Here is an 18,429-nt window from a genome sequence, read left to right on the forward strand (position 1 = left end):
TTTCTCGGATACCCATGTCTGCGGCTAACCTTAACCCCAAAATGCAAGCTTCATATTCAGCCATATTATTGGTGCAATAAAATCGTAATTGAGCTGTAAGAGGATAGTGATGCCCTGTTTCAGAAATGATTACAGCTCCTATCCCGACTCCTTTCATGTTAGCGGCTCCATCAAAGAAAAGTTTCCAGCCAGGCTTTTCAATTTGCTCCACCTCATCGATATGCATTATTTCTTCATCAGGAAAATAAGTTTTCAACGGCTCATATTCCTCATCGACCGGGTTTTTGGCCAAATGATCGGCCAGCGCTTGAGCCTTCATTGCAGTTCGAGTCACATAGATGATGTCAAATTCTGTGAGCAATATCTGCCACTTTGCAAGTCTTCCCGTTGGCATAGGCTTTTGAAAAATGTATTTCAATGGATCCAACCGAGAAATGAGGTAAGTAGTGTAGGATGACAAATAGTGTTTCAATTTTTGAACTACCCATGTTAGGGCGCAACATGTCTTTTCCAGATGAGTATACTTAACCTCATAAGCTGTGAACTTCTTGCTAAGGTAGTATATGGCCTGTTCTTTTCTGCCAGTGAGGTCATGTTGCCCCAATACGCAACCAAATGAATTTTCCAAAACCGTTAAGTAAAGAATCAAAGGTCTTCCTGGCTCTGGCGGGACCAACACGGGTGGGTTTGACAAGTATCCTTTTATCTTATCGAACGCTTCTTGACACTCATCGGTCCATTTGACCGCAGCATCCTTTTTCAACAATTTGAAAATTGGCTCACAGGTTGTTGTGAGCTGAGCAATAAACCTGCTGATGTAATTTAACCTCCCCAACAAACTCATTACTTCAGTTTTGTTTCTTAGAGGTGGCAGTTCTTGGATGGCTTTAATCTTTGACGGATCTAGCTCGATGCCTCGTCGACTGACTATGAATCCCAGCAACTTTCCGGATGGAACTCCAAATGCGCATTTGGCAGGGTTAAGCTTGAGGTTGTACCTGCGAAGTCTTAAGAAGAACTTCCTCAAATCCCCAACGTGGTTGGCCTGATGCTTTGATTTTATGATCACATCATCCACGTATACCTCAATTTCCTTGTGTATCATATCATGAAACACTGTGGTCATTGCTTTCATATAGGTTGCTCCGGCGTTCTTTAGACCGAATGGCATTACCCGGTAGCAATAAGTTCCCCATGGTGTGATGAATGCCGTCTTTTCTACATCTTCTTCATCCATTAGAATTTGATGATACCCGGCATAACAATCCACGAAAGACCCTATATCATGCTTGGCACAATTGTCGATCAAAATATGGATATTGGGTAATGGGAAATTATCCTTTGGACTTGCTTTGTTGAGATTGTGATAGTCGACGCATACTCTAATTTTGCCATCTTTCTTTGGCACAGGAACGACATTAGCTAACCAAACAGGATATCGAGTGACTCGAATGACCTTTGCTTCCAATTGTTTGGTGATTTCTTCCTTAATTCTCACACTCATATCAGGCTTGAATTTTCTCAGCCTCTGCTTGACAGGAGGCACCGTTGGATCGGTGGGCAATTTGTGGACCACTAAATCAGTGCTCAAGCCCGGCATGTCGTCATACGACCATGCAAAAACATCTTTGAATTCTATGAGTGCTTTAATTAACTCCTCTCGGATCTTTGGTTCGAGATGGACACTTATTTTAGTTTCCCGAACATTACTCGTGTCCCCTATATTGACGTCCTCGGTATCACTCAAGTTAGGTTTGGTTTTCTCCTCAAAGTGAATTAACTCTTTACTAATCTCTTCAAAAACCTCATCTTCATCATATTCTGATTCATAATCACAATATATTTCTTGAATTATTACTTCGGAACCAGATTGATTTTTAAGACTGGGCTGAGGATTCCTCATGCATTCCATATCACTAGAGCCAGCGTAAAAGGAATTGTACAGGAAAGAAGAAAAAGAAAAGAAAGCTATTAGGAATGATAATAAAAAGGAAACTGCTTTTTATTGGATGATGAAAGATAACAAGGTTTGCACACTTCAAACAAACTGTAAGATAAGTTTTTGGGATTACAACCCTTAAGTAACCCAAACAAACTGAAAGAAAATCAAAATAAACTACCAAGACTCCTTTCGAATTGGGAGAGGAGTGGCTTTCCAATTATTGAGCTTTGTTTCCGGCCCAACGAATTGAACTTCTGCGTTGCTACACCCTTCTCCGCTTTCCAACATATTCACATCACTTAACAATTTCTCGAACCTTTCAATTAATTCCTTCTCAGGATTGACCCGGGATTTAGGAATTGTTGTTATCGGGCGATTTTTAGCGCCGGTCTTGACAAAAGACTTTGACAGATGTGGTACTGGTTTTGGAAGAACCCATGCTTGGTGTTTCAACTTCCTGACCCTTATCACGTCATTGGCGGTGGGTATGAACCCTAAACCGAATGTTCCCCAGTTCTCGGGGAGAGATACTGGTTGTATAATCCCTTGTAAAGATAAGCCCAGACCTCTGCCGGGTATAAAACCATTCTTTAACATTTCATAAGCTATCATGACTGATGCAGAGGATATCTTTGGATTCGGAAGGTATTTCCCTTCTGGAATTTTCTCTACCGACACTGTGTCGGACACTTGGTATACCCATGGTCCCTGGTCATTTTCTGTTCCCTCGACCGGTACAATGGTACTGCTATGAGCATTTAAACTTTCTTCTCCATGCACGACTATTTCTTGATGATCCCATTCAAACTTGACAGCCTGATGTAGTGTTGACGGGACTGTTTTAGCAACATGGATCCATGGTCGACCCAACAACAAGTTGTAAGAAACAGTTATGTCCAACACTTGGAATTCCATTGTGAATTCAACTGGCCCTATTGTTAGTTCCAACACTATGTCGCCAAATGAATCTCTGCTTCCACCGTCAAACCCTCGTACGCAGATACTATTATTCTGGATCCTCTCCTCTTTAATTTTTAATTTGCTTAAAGTGGAGAGAGGGCATATGTTTGCACTTGACCCATTGTCAACCAATACCCGGGTTACTACGGAGTTTTCACATTTCACGGTGAGGTAAAGAGCTCTGTTGTGCTCGGTACCTTCCACAGGTAATTCATCATCAGCAAATGTAATTCTGTTTGTCTCAAAGATTCTGTTGGCTATCTTTCCCAAATGATTTACAGAGATCTTTTCAGGAACATGAGCCTCATTCAGGATTTTCATCAAAGCCAGACGGTGATCCTCTGAATGGATCAGTAATGACAACAATGAAATTTGAGCGGGGGTCTTCTTTAATTGATCCACAACAGAATAATCATGGAGTTTCATTTTTCTTAAAAACTCCTCCGCCTCTTCTTCCGTCACAGCTCTCTTTGTTGGCGTTGGATTGTTTTTAGTTTTTCTCAACTCTTCGGGAGTAAAACATCTTCCTGAACGTGTCAAGTCTTGCACCTCACACACTTCTTCCTTGATTTCTTTGCCCTTGTACATTACAGTCACCCGTTCATAGTTCCATGGGATGGCTTTGTTGTTGATGACCGGCAGCTGGATTACAGGTACAATAATAACCCGATCTGTATGGGCTCCTTCCACGAATATAATGGGTTTGTTAGCAACCCCTGGTACTATCACTTTCGGCCTTTCTTGTTTTGCGGCAACTTTGCTCGATGATCCCTCCTCGATTATCATAGATGGTCCATCACCATTTCTGTTCTGCTTAGATACCGGCTTCTCCTCTGTTAACTGCTTATCTGGCTTGGTTTCATGAGATTTGATCATCATGACAGTTTGTGACGGCTTCTTTGTCTCCCCATCAGCTTGTATGATTTCTATCATATTAGCCTCTTGATGGGCTGGCATTGGATTTCTATTGATATTTGGGACTTCGGGGGTTTGAACCTTGATTTTATTAGTATCAATCAGCTCTTGTATTGCATTTTTCAAATGCCAACATTTCTCCGTATCATGGCCTGGTGCACCGGAGCAATATTCACAGCTAATGGTGTAATCCAGATTCTTTGGAGGAGGATCGGATAGCTTGGATTGTATTGGTCTCAGCATGGAGGAGGATCGGACCAAAGGCAATCACTTTTTTTATTACACAAAGATGGAATTACATTTGAAAACTTTAAGAAAATGGCTTGAAAACACACACACTTAAATCAAAATAAAAGATACAATTCTTAACATTCTCACAACATGCCCCACTTTCCACTTTTGCTGTCAAATATTGGATTATCTGCTCAATGTGGGGCTTGACCTGGATGGCCTCCCAGCGTACGATACATCATTTCCAACTCCATTGCTAGATGATGAGCAAAAGTGGGCGCATGCTCTGTAAACCTTTCATAATCCATTCCTTGGCAATTTACATAACTTTGAGATGTGAAGACTGCCAGGTCGTGGATTTGTGCCCTGAAACCTTGGAGACGTTGTTCTTGGTCTTGCAATTGCTGCTGACGAGTGGTGGCTATATCTCTGACACGGTTTTCACGATCTAGAGCTGATTCTAACAGAGTTCGGAGTCTGGCCTGCTCTAATCTTGCTTGCTATCTTTCCCTGTCGAGGTCTGCTTGTTGATGTTCTCTGTTGCATCTTCTTGCCTCTTCTAGTTGTGCACGAAGCTGGTTTTCTGATTGCGTCCAATAGTCTTTTTCCTTCTTGAATTGTGCCTTGTCTTTTTCGGATTGCCTATCCTGGCGTTCCTTGTTAGATCTGGCTTTTTCGTTTAATTGTTGGATTCTTTCTTTTGCTTTGCTCAACGCCCTTTCATTTTCCGCAAGAATGGAATCATAATCTTGCATTCTTTCAAAGAGATTGGCGATGGTTTTTTGATCCTTCCAGCTCCTCTTTGGCGTTTCAGAAACTCTTTTCATTTTTTGGAATCGGACATGAAGACTTTCATTCTCACAAGCTAGACTCTTCTTCTCGCCTTCGGCTTCTTGTGCTTGTAAATCTTTCTCCAAACTGAGGCTTCTTAGATTTTCTTTTAGGGCATGGATAGTTGCTTTGTACCCTTTTTCCTTTTCTCCCCAGATCAACCACTCTTGGATTTTATCATTGAAGTTTTGCACATGGGGTCTTTATGTTAGCCTTCTTAGCTCGGGTTCTGGTACATCATCCACGCGAGACCGTTTTTCGAACCACCTTGCATATCCAGGATTTATCTCACCCTTTGTAGCGTCTGGGACTTGAGTATCACTTTTTAAGTATCTGCACCCATTCCACATCTGCTGAAGTAGAGCCTCGGGAATAGTGGCTTCTGGGTGTAATTCGATTACTTGCACACTCAAATCTTCATCATCAGGAACTATTTGATATCTCCCTAATTGCCTTAGGACTCTCAGTGGTGCATACGGCTGAATGCTTCTTAATCCCAATAGCAGTAGATAACTATTTGAGGTTGACATGTGTATTACTTCCCTCATCGGGAGCCATCCCAGGGTCCATTCAATTTGATTTGCCATTAAAGCCTTTAGATGAGATACCCATGCTTCTATTTCTTCTGGAACCTGATAATTTTTTGTTCTTTCCTCATAGCTTTCGATGCAATTATCATTATTTGACCCATACTGTATGATCTTGGGCTGTTGTTGGAAGATGTTCAATCACCCACATTTGCAACAAAATTTTGCATCCTTCGAAGACTTTTGCTCCTGATTTGCATAAAGTCAAAGCCCGATAAATATCTGATAGAATGATGGGGACAAGGGTGTGATTTTCTTTAGTGGTGAGGATTTGCACAACTTTCGCGGTGCGAATATCAATTGTTCGCTCTTTATTTGGGAAAACCATGACTCCTAGAAAAGCCACCATGAAAGCAAATCGACGGTGAATCTGCCAAGTGTCTTTGTTTTGCTTATTAGTAAGGCTTTTCTCATGAATTTCGAACCCATCTGACTTTCCGAACCTTGAATACAAAAAGTTGAAGGAACAACATCCATTGATGACATTGTTTTTCCTGATTTGACTGCTGATGTTCAGAAGACCGAAGAATCGATGTACCGAAGGAGCCTTTGTGAATATCAAGCTTTAATTTCTTAGACTTCCGTCAAAACCAGCATAGCCAGCTATCTTTCATAATGTCCGTGAGATTTCCTAAATGCTTGACGACCCATTTTTGATTGTCTTCGCCTAAATCATACCACCACATTTGAAGCTGACATAGAAATTCTTCCGTACTCGTGGATGAGGGGCCTTGTGTGGTGCTCATTTTGTATCTGAAATTTAATTTTGATAAAGTCAAAATTCATTTTGAAAATTTATACTGAGAAAAAAAAATCATTTTCGAATTTTTTTTTATTTATTAAATACCTTTATTTCAAAATTTAAAACTATATTTTTTCGAAATTTTTAAAACAACCTATTTTATTCCTTTCTTCTCACCATGATTTTATTTAAGCTGGTCAACAAGCATGTTCGAGGCAAATGAATGCACAAGTAACAAGTAGGATGCATCATGATGGTCTTTCTATTTTGGGTTCACCTGTCCTAGACAGACCCAACCCCTGTGTTGAGTCTCCAAGGCCAAATGCATATGATGCAGATATTCATTCCTACTAGGGATCGGTACATGGCTGAGTTATTCTAAGTGTAAAACCTTAGGTTGATTGTTCTAAACCTGGCTTACTCAAACGGACAGTTTGAGCCGAAGCGGGGGCAACGTACCGGGAGCACGAAAGTCTGTCCGGACTAGTTACTTGTCCCAACTCCGTCTTATTTGGTATGACTTTAACAGAAAGGTGGGTCACGCGCACGTGTACACCATAAATTCAGAAGACTCAGAAAGAAAGGGGGTTTCGTAGTAGTTGTATATATTCACAATTCAAATAATATTAAAGCGATAAAAAGCAACATTTAGCATATTAGCATATAAACAGTTGAAAATCATATAGTAAATAAAGCCAATTATTGCAGTTATCTTAAGCTCGAATTCTTTAAACCCTGAACCAGTGGTTCTGGGTTACAACTAAAAGTCCCCAGCAGAGTCGCCAGAGCTGTCGCACCTCCTTTTTACATACCCCCATGAGGGTACAAGGGGAGTTTTCTCCAATTAAAGGACAGTCGAAACGGGATTTATTTAATTATTTCAGAGTCGCCACCTGGGAATTTTAAGGCGTCCCAAGTCACCAATTTTAATCCCTGAATCGAGGAGAATATGACTCTGTTTATTATTCTGCGAACCAGAAATCCTGAGTAAGGAATTCTGTTAATCCGGAAGAAGGTGTTAGGCATTTCCGAATTATGTGGTTCTAGCACGGTTGTTCAACTGCTTTCATTCTTGGCTTAATTATCTTGATTTTATTAAATACATTTTTATTGCATGATTTTACTACCGCTTTTTACTTATTGTTTATGACGAATTACGCGTACGTATATTCGTATTATATATCTTTTATAATTACCGGGGATTGTGCCACGCGTACGTGTACACAATAAAATCATCCATGTTATAGTTTTTATAAAAAATATATATTCGAAAATTAAAAATAAAATCAGGAACATCATCACCCTTTTTATTTAGATAATGAACTGCACACCTCGGATTATATGAAATTATTTAATATTTTTTTTAAAGAAATTCGTTTTATTAAATATTCGCTCGAAATTGCGCGTACGCATAATCCGAATTTACTTTTAAAATATAATCAGGGTGCGCGAACGCATCCCTGATTGCGCAAAATCTTTGTTAATAGTATTATGGACTTTTCACAAATTATTTATTATATCATACATTTTTTTTATGTGAAAATCATGAGAACTCCCATTTTAGAGGCCTTTGAATTCTTTGAAAAGAATTCACAATCTATTAAAGGTTGTCCGTCGATTATAATTTCCGAGTATAAATTATATTCATCCCGCTATTCAAATTCGAAGAAAAGAATAAAAATATGATTCAAACAAATACAACATATATATGCCAAAGGATGAATTGTATATGAAACTAACAAACATGATTTATGAAAGGAAGAAGTATTTTGGAACAATTTTTCATTATTTAATTAGTGCAAATCCCATTTCTAATTGTCATTGACTTAAAGTGTTGCAATTTGTATATCTCATCTTATTCTCATATACTTGCTTTTAATCCAATAGGCCTAATTACTTATTTAGGATGGTAAATAAGCATTAAGTGATAAGAAAGGGAATTATTATACAAATTGATTAACAACATTGCCTTACATGTCATATGTTCATATTTGTATGTTTTGAAACATTCGTAACACTTTAACATCATAATGTGCCATAACAACTCAACTTACCGTCCACTAATGGTTCTATAGATACCTGTTATGATGCCACATATGAACGTACAACTTATATCATTCCTTCCACAACTAAATCAGATGATCAGAATAAACTAGCAATATGGTTTTTATATTTTTCACGCTATTCTTTATTCAACTAACAATGTCACAAGGCCTAATTAATGGCCAATCTTTATATCATGTTTCTTACCTTGACAGTTCAAACATGACAAAACTAAGGAGACGGAGAGCTAACATTATTACAAAAAAACTTATATGAATTTCAAGGTAAGACAATTAACTCATAGTTATCAAACTGAATTCACTACTAATTATCTAACATGAAACAAAATGAAATTTAAACTGGTGAACTTGGACAAATAGAATAGTAAGGAAGGGGGGGTGTTTAGTTAGGGGGCCGGGGTAGGGGTCTGGAACTTATATAGGGGAGGGGTGGATTGATCTTGTCCGTCCGATCAAGTAAGATTCACGGTCAGGATCATCTCACTTAACCAAACGACGTCGTTTGGTTTAACGTTGGGGTCGGACTGAATCAGGTCAATGGGTCGGGTTACGGATTACGGGTAAGGGTAGGGGATATCAGCCGTTGGATTGATTTAATCCAACGGTCCTTGATGGAGTGTGACCAAACGTCGTCGTTTGGATTTACTCATGAGTTGGACCGGACAGGTTGGTTTGGATTGGGCTGTGAGGGGGAATTAATTCGATTTGGGCCTGGATTTTAATCCAGGTCCGATTTTGTGTATATGTATTATTATTTTTTTCATTTTTTTCTAATTAGATTTCTAATTTTAATTATAAAACAATTTTAACTTCACAAAAATATATTAATTATTCTATAACAATTATTTAACACATAGACAAAACATCAATCACACAGTGGAATATTTAAAATAGAACTATTGCATATTTTTTGTGATTTTGTTTAAATTATCTTTTTAATTACATAATTAAATCCTATATGCATGCAACATGTATTTTATTTTATTTTTTCATTCTATTATGACAAAGTAAACATTTATGGACATAACACAAATATTTAACACCACGCAAATTCAAGAATTACACAGTAAAAGAAATTTATTTGATTTTTGATTTATTTTGGAGTAGTTTTCGTAAAGGCAAAAATCACGTGCTCACAGCTGCCCCTCTTTGTGCGGAAACTCGAAGAGTTTTCGTGCAAAGATAAAGTGAGCGGATACGAGCGATTTTTTGCCCGTTCAAATACTCCGTGGGAAGCATTTTTGAAAGATTTGACCGAACCTCTGCTTCAAAGGTTTCCTACATATCCTTGGCTATAAAGGAATCAGGTCAATGTAGTTCGGGAAGTTTTTGGTAGCTGGGACTACCGTGGGACTGTGATGTTACTGCTGCTTCGTGCTGTTTTTACTGCTTGCTGACCTCCTTATTACACCTTACTTCAAAGGTAATACAAAAACTAAACTAGATTATGGTACAGGAATTATAAAAATCTTATCTAGATCATGCCCTTGCGTTTCTTGTTGTCTTGATATCTTGGTGACTCTTGGGGATTTGGCTTATTCCGTATTCCTTTTCATTGTGTCCCGTATTTTTTTTGGGACTTTTGTTGTTTCTTGCTGGGGATTTTGTTGGACTCCTCTGCTTTATTGATTCTAAGTGTGCTCCTTTTTCATATGAGCGGGCTTTTGATTTCAACACTTCAATTGCATTCCCTCGTTCTTCAGATAGGTGCCTTGACTGCTTCTTTTCTTTCTTCATCCTCATTCTCCAGGTGGACGCCGGACTTCTTTTTAACTTCTTCATCCTCATTCTCCAGGTGGACGCCTGACTTCCTCAATTCTTCATCCTCATTCTCCAGGTGGACGCCTGACTTCTTCTTTTCTCATCCTCATTCTCCAGGTGGACGCCTGACTTCTTCTTTTCTCATCCTCATTCTCCAGGTGGACGCCTGACTTCTTCTTTTCTCATCCTCATTCTCCAGGTGGACGCCTGACTTCTTCTTTTCTCATCCTCATTCTCCAGGTGGACGCCTGACTTCTTTAATTCTCATCCTCATTCTCCAGGTGGACGCCTGACTTCTTTAATTCTCATCCTCATTCTCCAGGTGGACGCCTGACTTCTTCTTTTCTCATCCTCATTCTCCAGGTGGACGCCTGACTTCTTCTTTTCTCATCCTCATTCTCCAGGTGGACGCCTGACTTCTTTAATTCTCATCCTCATTCTCCAGGTGGACGCCTGACTTCTTTAATTCTCATCCTCATTCTCCAGGTGGACGCCTGAATTCTTTTAATTCTCATCCTCATTCTCCAGGTGGACGCCTGACTTCTTTTTTTTTCTCTCATCCTCATTCTCCAGGTGGATGCCTGACTTCTTCTTTTCTCATCCTCATTCTCCAGGTGGACGCCTGACTTCTTTTCCTCATCCTCATTCTCCAGGTGGACGCCTGACTTCTTTGATTCTCATCCTCATTCTCCAGGTGGACGCCTGACTTCTTTTAATTCTCATCCTCATTCTCCAGGTGGACGCCTGACTTCATTTAATTCTCATCCTCATTCTCCAGGTGGACGCCTGACTTCTTCTTTTCTCATCCTCATTCTCCAGGTGGACGCCTGACTTCTTCTTTTCTCATCCTCATTCTCCAGGTGGACGCCTGACTTCTTTTTTTCTCATCCTCATTCTCCAGGTGGACGCCTGACTTCTTCTTTTCTCATCCTCATTCTCCAGGTGGACGCCTGACTTCTTTTCCTCATCCTCATTCTCCAGGTGGACGCCTGACTTCTTTGATTCTCATCCTCATTCTCCAGGTGGACGCTTGACTTCTTTTAATTCTCATCCTCATTCTCCAAGTGGACGACTGACTTCTTTTTTTCTCATCCTCATTCTCCAGGTGGACGCCTGACTTCTTCTTTTCTCATCCTCATTCTCCAGGTGGACGCCTGACTTCTTTAATTTCATCCTCATTCTCCAGGTGGACGGCTGACTTCTTTTTTTTTCATCCTCATTCTCCAGGTGGATGCCTGACTTCTTCTTTTCTCATCCTCATTCTCCAGGTGGACGCCTGACTTCTTTAATTTCATCCTCATTCTCCAGGTGGACGGCTGACTTCTTTTTTTTTCATCCTCATTCTCCAGGTGGATGCCTGACTTCTTCTTTTCTCATCCTCATTCTCCAGGTGGACGCCTGACTTCTTTTCCTCATCCTCATTCTCCAGGTGGACGCCTGACTTCTTTGATTCTCATCCTCATTCTCCAGGTGGACGCCTGACTTCTTTTAATTCTCATCCTCATTCTCCAGGTGGACGCCTGACTTCATTTAATTCTCATCCTCATTCTCCAGGTGGACGCCTGACTTCTTTTTTTTCTCATCCTCATTCTCCAGGTGGACGTCTGACTTCTTTAATTCTCATCCTCATTCTCCAGGTGGACGCTTGACTTCTCTGATTCTCATCCTCATTTTCCAGGTGGACACCTGACTTCCTCAATTCTTCATCCTCATTCTCCAGGTGGACGCATGACTTCTTTAATTCTCATCCTCATTCTCCAGGTGGACGCCTGACTTCTTTTAATTCTCATCCTCATTCTCCAGGTGGATGTCTGACTTCTTTTTTTCTCATCCTCATTCTCCAGGTGAACGCCTGACTTCTTTAATTCTCATCCTCATTCTCCAGGTGGACGCCTGACTTCTTCTTTTCTCATCCTCATTCTCCAGGTGGACGCCTGACTTCTTTTCCTCATCCTCATTCTCCAGGTGGACGCCTGACTTCTTTGATTCTCATCCTCATTCTCCAGGTGGACGCTTGACTTCTTTTAATTCTCATCCTCATTCTCCAAGTGGACGACTGACTTCTTTTAATTCTCATCCTCATTCTCCAGGTGGACGCCTGACTTCTTTTTTTTTCTCATCCTCATTCTTTAGGTGGACGCCTGACTTCTTTAATTCTCATCCTCATTATCCAGGTGGACGCCTAACTTCTTCTTTTTCTCATCCTCATTCTCCAGGTGGACGCCTGACTTCTTCTTTTCTCATCCTCATTCTCCAGGTGGACGCCTGACTTCTTTAATTTCATCCTCATTCTCCAGGTGGATGCCTGACTTCATTTTTTTTTCATCCTCATTCTCCAGGTGGACGCCTGACTTCTTCTTTTCTCATCCTCATTCTCCAGGTGGACGCCTGACTTCTTTTCCTCATCCTCATTCTCCAGGTGGACGCCTGACTTCTTTGATTCTCATCCTCATTCTCCAGGTGGACGCCTGACTTCTTTTAATTCTCATCCTCATTCTCCAGGTGGACGCCTGACTTCATTTAATTCTCATCCTCATTCTCCAGGTGGACGTCTGACTTCTTTTTTTTCTCATCCTCATTCTCCAGGTGGACGCCTGACTTCTTTAATTCTCATCCTCATTCTCCAGGTAGACGCCTGACTTCTCTGATTCTCATCCTCATTTTCCAGGTGGACACCTGACTTCCTCAATTCTTCATCCTCATTCTCCAGGTGGACGCATGACTTCTTTAATTCTCATCCTCATTCTCCAGGTGGACGCCTGACTTCTTTTAATTCTCACCCTCATTCTCCAGGTGGATGTCTGACTTCTTTTTTTCTCATCCTCATTCTCCAGGTGAACGCCTGACTTCTTTAATTCTCATCCTCATTCTCCAGGTGGACGCCTGACTTCTTTTTTTTTTTCTCATCCTCATTCTCCAGGTGGACGCCTGACTTCTTCTTTTCTCATCCTCATTCTCCAGGTGGACGCCTGACTTCTTTTCCTCATCCTCATTCTCCAGGTGGACGCCTGACTTCTTTGATTCTCATCCTCATTCTCCAGGTGGACGCCTGACTTCTTTAATTCTCATCCTCATTCTCCAGGTGGACGCCTGACTTCTTTAATTCTCATCCTCATTCTCCAGGTGGACGCCTGACTTCTTTTTTTCTCATCCTCATTCTCCAGGTGGACGCCTGACTTCTTTAATTCTCATCCTCATTCTCCAGGTGGACGCCTGACTTCTTCTTTTCTCATCCTCATTCTCCAGGTGGACGCCTGACTTCTTCTTTTCTCATCCTCATTCTCCAAGTGGACGCCTGACTTCTTTAATTCTCATCCTCATTCTCCAGGTGGACGCCTGACTTCTTTTTTTCTCATCCTCATTCTCCAGGTGGACGCCTGACTTCTTCTTTTCTCATCCTCATTCTCCAGGTGGACGCCTGACTTCTTCTTTTCTTATCCTCATTCTCCAGGTGGACGCCTGACTTCTTTTCCTCATCCTCATTCTCCAGGTGGACGCCTGACTTCTTTGATTCTCATCCTCATTCTCCAGGTGGACGCCTGACTTCTTTTAATTCTCATCCTCATTCTCCAGGTGGACGCCTGACTTCATTTAATTCTCATCCTCATTCTCCAGGTGGACGTCTGACTTCTTTTTTCTCATCCTCATTCTCCAGGTGGACGCCTGACTTCTTTAATTCCCATCCTCATTCTCCAGGTGGACGCCTGACTTCTTTAATTCTCATCCTCATTCTCCAGGTGGACGCCTGACTTCTTCTTTTCTTCATCCTCATTCTCCAGGTGGACGCATGACTTCTTTAATTCTCATCCTCGTTCTCCAGGTGGACGCCTGACTTCTTTTAATTCTCATCCTCATTCTCCAGGTGGATGTCTGACTTCTTTAATTCTCATCTCATTCTCCAGGTGGACGCCTAACTTCTTTGATTCTCATCCTCATTCTCCAGGTGGACGCCTGACTTCCTCAATTCTTTATCCTCATTCTCCAGGTGGTCGCCTGACTTCTTTAATTCTCATCCTTATTCTTCAGGTGGACGCCTGACTTCTTCAATTCTTATCCTCATTCTCCAGGTGGACGCCTGACTTCTTTAATTCTTCATTCTCATTCTCCAGGTGGACGCCTGACTTCTTTAATTCTCATCCTCATTCTCCAGGTGGACGCCTGACTTCTTTGATTCTCATCCTCATTCTCCAGGTGGACGCCTGACTTCTTTAATTCTCATCCTCATTCTCCAGGTGGATGCCTGACTTCTTTAATTCTCATCCTCATTCTCCAGGTGGACGCCTGACTTCTTTAATTCTCATCCTCATTCTCCAGGTGGACGCCTGACTTCTTTTTCTCATCCTCATTCTCCAGGTGGACGCCTGACTTCCTCAATTCTTCATCCTCATTCTCCAGGTGGACGCCTGACTTCTTCTTTTCTCATCCTCATTCTCCAGGTGGACGCCTGACTTCTTTTTTTCTCATCCTCCTTCTCCAGGTGGACGCCTGACTTCTTTGATTCTCATCCTCATTCTCCAGGTGGACGCCTGACTTCTTTGATTCTTTACTAAGTATTTCCTGACACAAATATTGTACTTGCCCCTGTTTTAAATCAAAGAAAACTTCGTTAGTTTAAAGCAGGGTGGTTGGCTGGGGTATTCTTGCCGATGGTGATGCTTCTCTTCGTCTCTTTTTATTGCCTTAGAATGGTTGAAAAGACTGTTTTGTCCTTGTAATTGATCCTTGACTATAGGACTCCTCTTTGTATGTTTTTCTTCAAATCCTTTTAACTGTAATCATATATCCCTTCTGACTTTGTTGATCCACTTTTAATTTCACCTTTTTTACACCCATATCCTTTATCTCCCACCTTTCGTGGCTGTATTTTGTAACCTTGAATCTTGGTAGTATACCTTGACATTCCTTCTTATTTGTTTGGAAATAAACTTATCTCAAAGCTTTTAGAAAAGTAAGATTATTAGTGACGAAATACACTGATTTCGACAATTATAGAATGAAAAGGAAAATCCAAGTTTGGATGATTGTTGGAGAAAGAATAAAAACTTATCTGATTGGAGTTACTGGCACCAATGATCAGGGTATGCATTTCGGATTAATCAACCCAGTCTTTTAATCAATCTCCTTTCAATTGTCTCATTTTTGTTTTTGCCAAAATTTCCATAATCCAACTTCATTTTTCATTTCACAGACCTGTTGGACTTGCAACGTATCAAAGAGTTTTCACCGATAAATTTTCCTCATTTGTTCATTTCTCACTTCCTTTTCGCCTTATGGTGCCCACGAAGGTTTTCACCAATAAGACTCTCTCATTTTACTTTTCTCTCAACTTCCGTCGCCTTATGGTGCCCGTATGGGTTTTCACCTATAAGACTCTCTCATTTTTACTTTCTTTTCTTATTTGTACCAGAGTATTATGAACCATCTTCATTTGCTTGACTCAGCATTTTTCTAAGATTGGTCGAAAGGTCTTTCTGGTATGGGGTTAGAAATGGAAAAGGTATTAAAAGCTAAACAGTTTTGGTATGTGTTTAAAATTACAACTCTTGGAATCTTTTTCTTATTTCTAATACAATTCTTGCCCCAGTTCCTTGATTGGGGTCGCTTGATGTTTCTTTTTGTGCACATTTTATGTATATTTTGCACCCTATGACCGAGCCGTGAGGCGCCTACGTATCCTTCTTTGAGGAATCAGGTCAAACGTAGTTCACTAAATAATAGTGATGTTTTTTTTTTAATTATTTCATACTTGATTTTATATTGATTCCAAGAGAGGGTAGGAAAGAAACAAGTATGGCTCAAAGGGGAAACAAAGGGTATAGTGTTTCGGATAGCAGAATAAATTGTCTTTGTCATTCCAATCTTCGAATAATGCTAAATACAAACATTCAAAAATTTATGCATAATATCTTTTTACCGCGTCAGAATTGATCGCGATGTCTATGCACTTGCCTTCAATGTCTGTTAAGCATAGTGCACCATTCGATAATACTCTGGTCACAATGAATGGTCCTTGCCAATTCGGGGCAAATTTGCCTTTTGCTTCAACCTGATGTGGAAGAATACGTTTCAGCACATGCTGACCTACTTCAAACTTCCGGGGACGTACCTTTTTGTTGTATGCTCTTTCTATTCTTCTTTGATATAATTGACCATGGCATACTGCGGTCAATCGTTTTTCATCAATCAAGTTTAACTGTTCTAGACGGGTTTTGACCCATTCATCATCATCAATCTTTGCTTCGGCGATGATCCGAAGGGAAGAAATCTCAACTTCTGCAGGAATTACTGCTTCAGTGCCATATACCAACAAATAAGGAGTGGCTCCTACTGAAGTGCGAACAGTAGTGCGGTATCCCAATAATGCAAATGGTAATTTTTCATGCCATTGTTTTGAACCTTCTACCATTTTCTGAAGTATCTTCTTTATGTTTTTGTTGGCTGCTTCTACTGCTCCATTCGCCTTGGGCCAATATGGGGTAGAGTTGCGATGTGTAATCTTAAACTGTTGACATACTTCCTTCATTAGGTTGCTGTTAAGATTAGCACCGTTATCTGTGATGATCACCTTCGGGATTCCGAATCGACATATGATATTTGAGTGGACAAAATCGACCACAGCTTTCTTGGTCACTGATTTGAATGTCTTGGCTTCAACCCATTTGGTAAAATAATCAATAGCTACCGGAATGACCTGTGCCCATTGGATGCTGCCGGCTCAATTGGTCCAATTACATCCATGCCCCAGGCAACGAAGGGCCATGGTGCCGACATTGTGTGCAACTCGGATGGTGGAGAATGAATCAAATCTCCGTGTATTTGGCATTGATGACACTTGCGCACAAAACTGATACAATCTCGCTCCATGGTAAGCCAATAGTAACCAGCTCGGAGGATTTTCTTTGCCAACACATATCCACTCATGTGGGGTCCGCAAACTCCTGAATGTACTTCAGACATGACAGTTGTAGCTTGTCTGGCATCTATGCATCTTAATAATCCAAGATCTGGTGTTCTTTTATACAAAACTCCTCCGCTTAAGAAGAATCCATTTGCCAATCGCCTAATGGTCCTCTTTTGGTCTCCTGAGGCTTGTGCGGGATATATCCCCATCCTGATATACTCCTTGATGTCGTGGAACCATGGTTCACCATCAAATTCTTCTTCAACCATATTGCAATAAGCGTGCTGATCGTGGACTTGAATATGTATTGGATCTACATAAGCTTTGTCCGGATGGTGCAACATTGATGCCAGGGTAGCCAATACATCGGCAACCTCATTATGGATTCTTGGAATATGTTGGAATTCCACTGATTGAAATCGCTGACAAAGATCATGTAGACATTGTCGGTATGGGATGAGCTTCAAGTATCGGGTTTCCCATTCTCCTTGAATTTGATGTACCAAAAGATCTGAATCTCCCATGACTAAGATTTCTCGGATACCCATGTCTGCGGCTAACCTTAACCCCAAAATGCAAGCTTCATATTCAGCTATATTATTGGTGCAATAAAATCGTAATTGAGCCGTAACAGGATAGTGATGCCCTGTTTCAGAAATGATTACAGCTCCTATCCCGACTCCTTTCATGTTAGCGGCTCCATCAAAGAAAAGTTTCCAGCCAGGCTTTTCAATTTGCTCCACCTCATCGATATGCATTATTTCTTCATCAAGAAAATAAGTTTTCAATGGCTTATATTCCTCATCGACCGGGTTTTTGGCCAAATGATCGGCCAGCGCTTGAGCCTTCATTGCAGTTCGAGTCACATAGATGATGTCAAATTCTGTGAGCAATATCTGCCACTTTGCAAGTCTTCCCGTTGGCATAGGCTTTTGAAAAATGTATTTCAATGGATCCAACCGAGAAATGAGGTAAGTAGTGTAGGATGACAAATAGTGTTTCAATTTTTGAACTACCCATGTTAGGGCGCAACATGTCTGCTTTCATTGCAGTTCGAGTCACATAGATGATGTCAAATTCTGTGAGCAATATCTGCCACTTTGCAAGTCTTCCCGTTGGCATAGGCTTTTGAAAAATGTATTTCAACGAGTCTAGACGTAAGTAGTGTAGGATGACAAATAGTGTTTCAATTTTTGAACTACCCATGTTAGGGCGCAACATGTCTTTTTCAGATGAGTATACTTAACCTCATAAGCTGTGAACTTCTTGCTAAGGTAGTAGATGGCCTGTTCTTTTCTGCCAGTGAGGTCATGTTGCCCCAATACGCAACCAAATGAATTTTCCAAAACCGTCAAGTAAAGAATCAAAGGTCTTCCTGGCTCTGGCGGGACCAACACGGGTGGGTTTGACAAGTATCCTTTTATCTTATCGAACGCTTCTTGACACTCATCGGTCCATTTGACCGCAGCATCCTTTTTCAACAATTTGAAAATTGG

The sequence above is a fragment of the Nicotiana tabacum genome, chromosome 11, assembly GCF_000715075.1.
Source record: "Nicotiana tabacum cultivar K326 chromosome 11, ASM71507v2, whole genome shotgun sequence".
NCBI lineage: Eukaryota > Viridiplantae > Streptophyta > Magnoliopsida > Solanales > Solanaceae > Nicotiana > Nicotiana tabacum.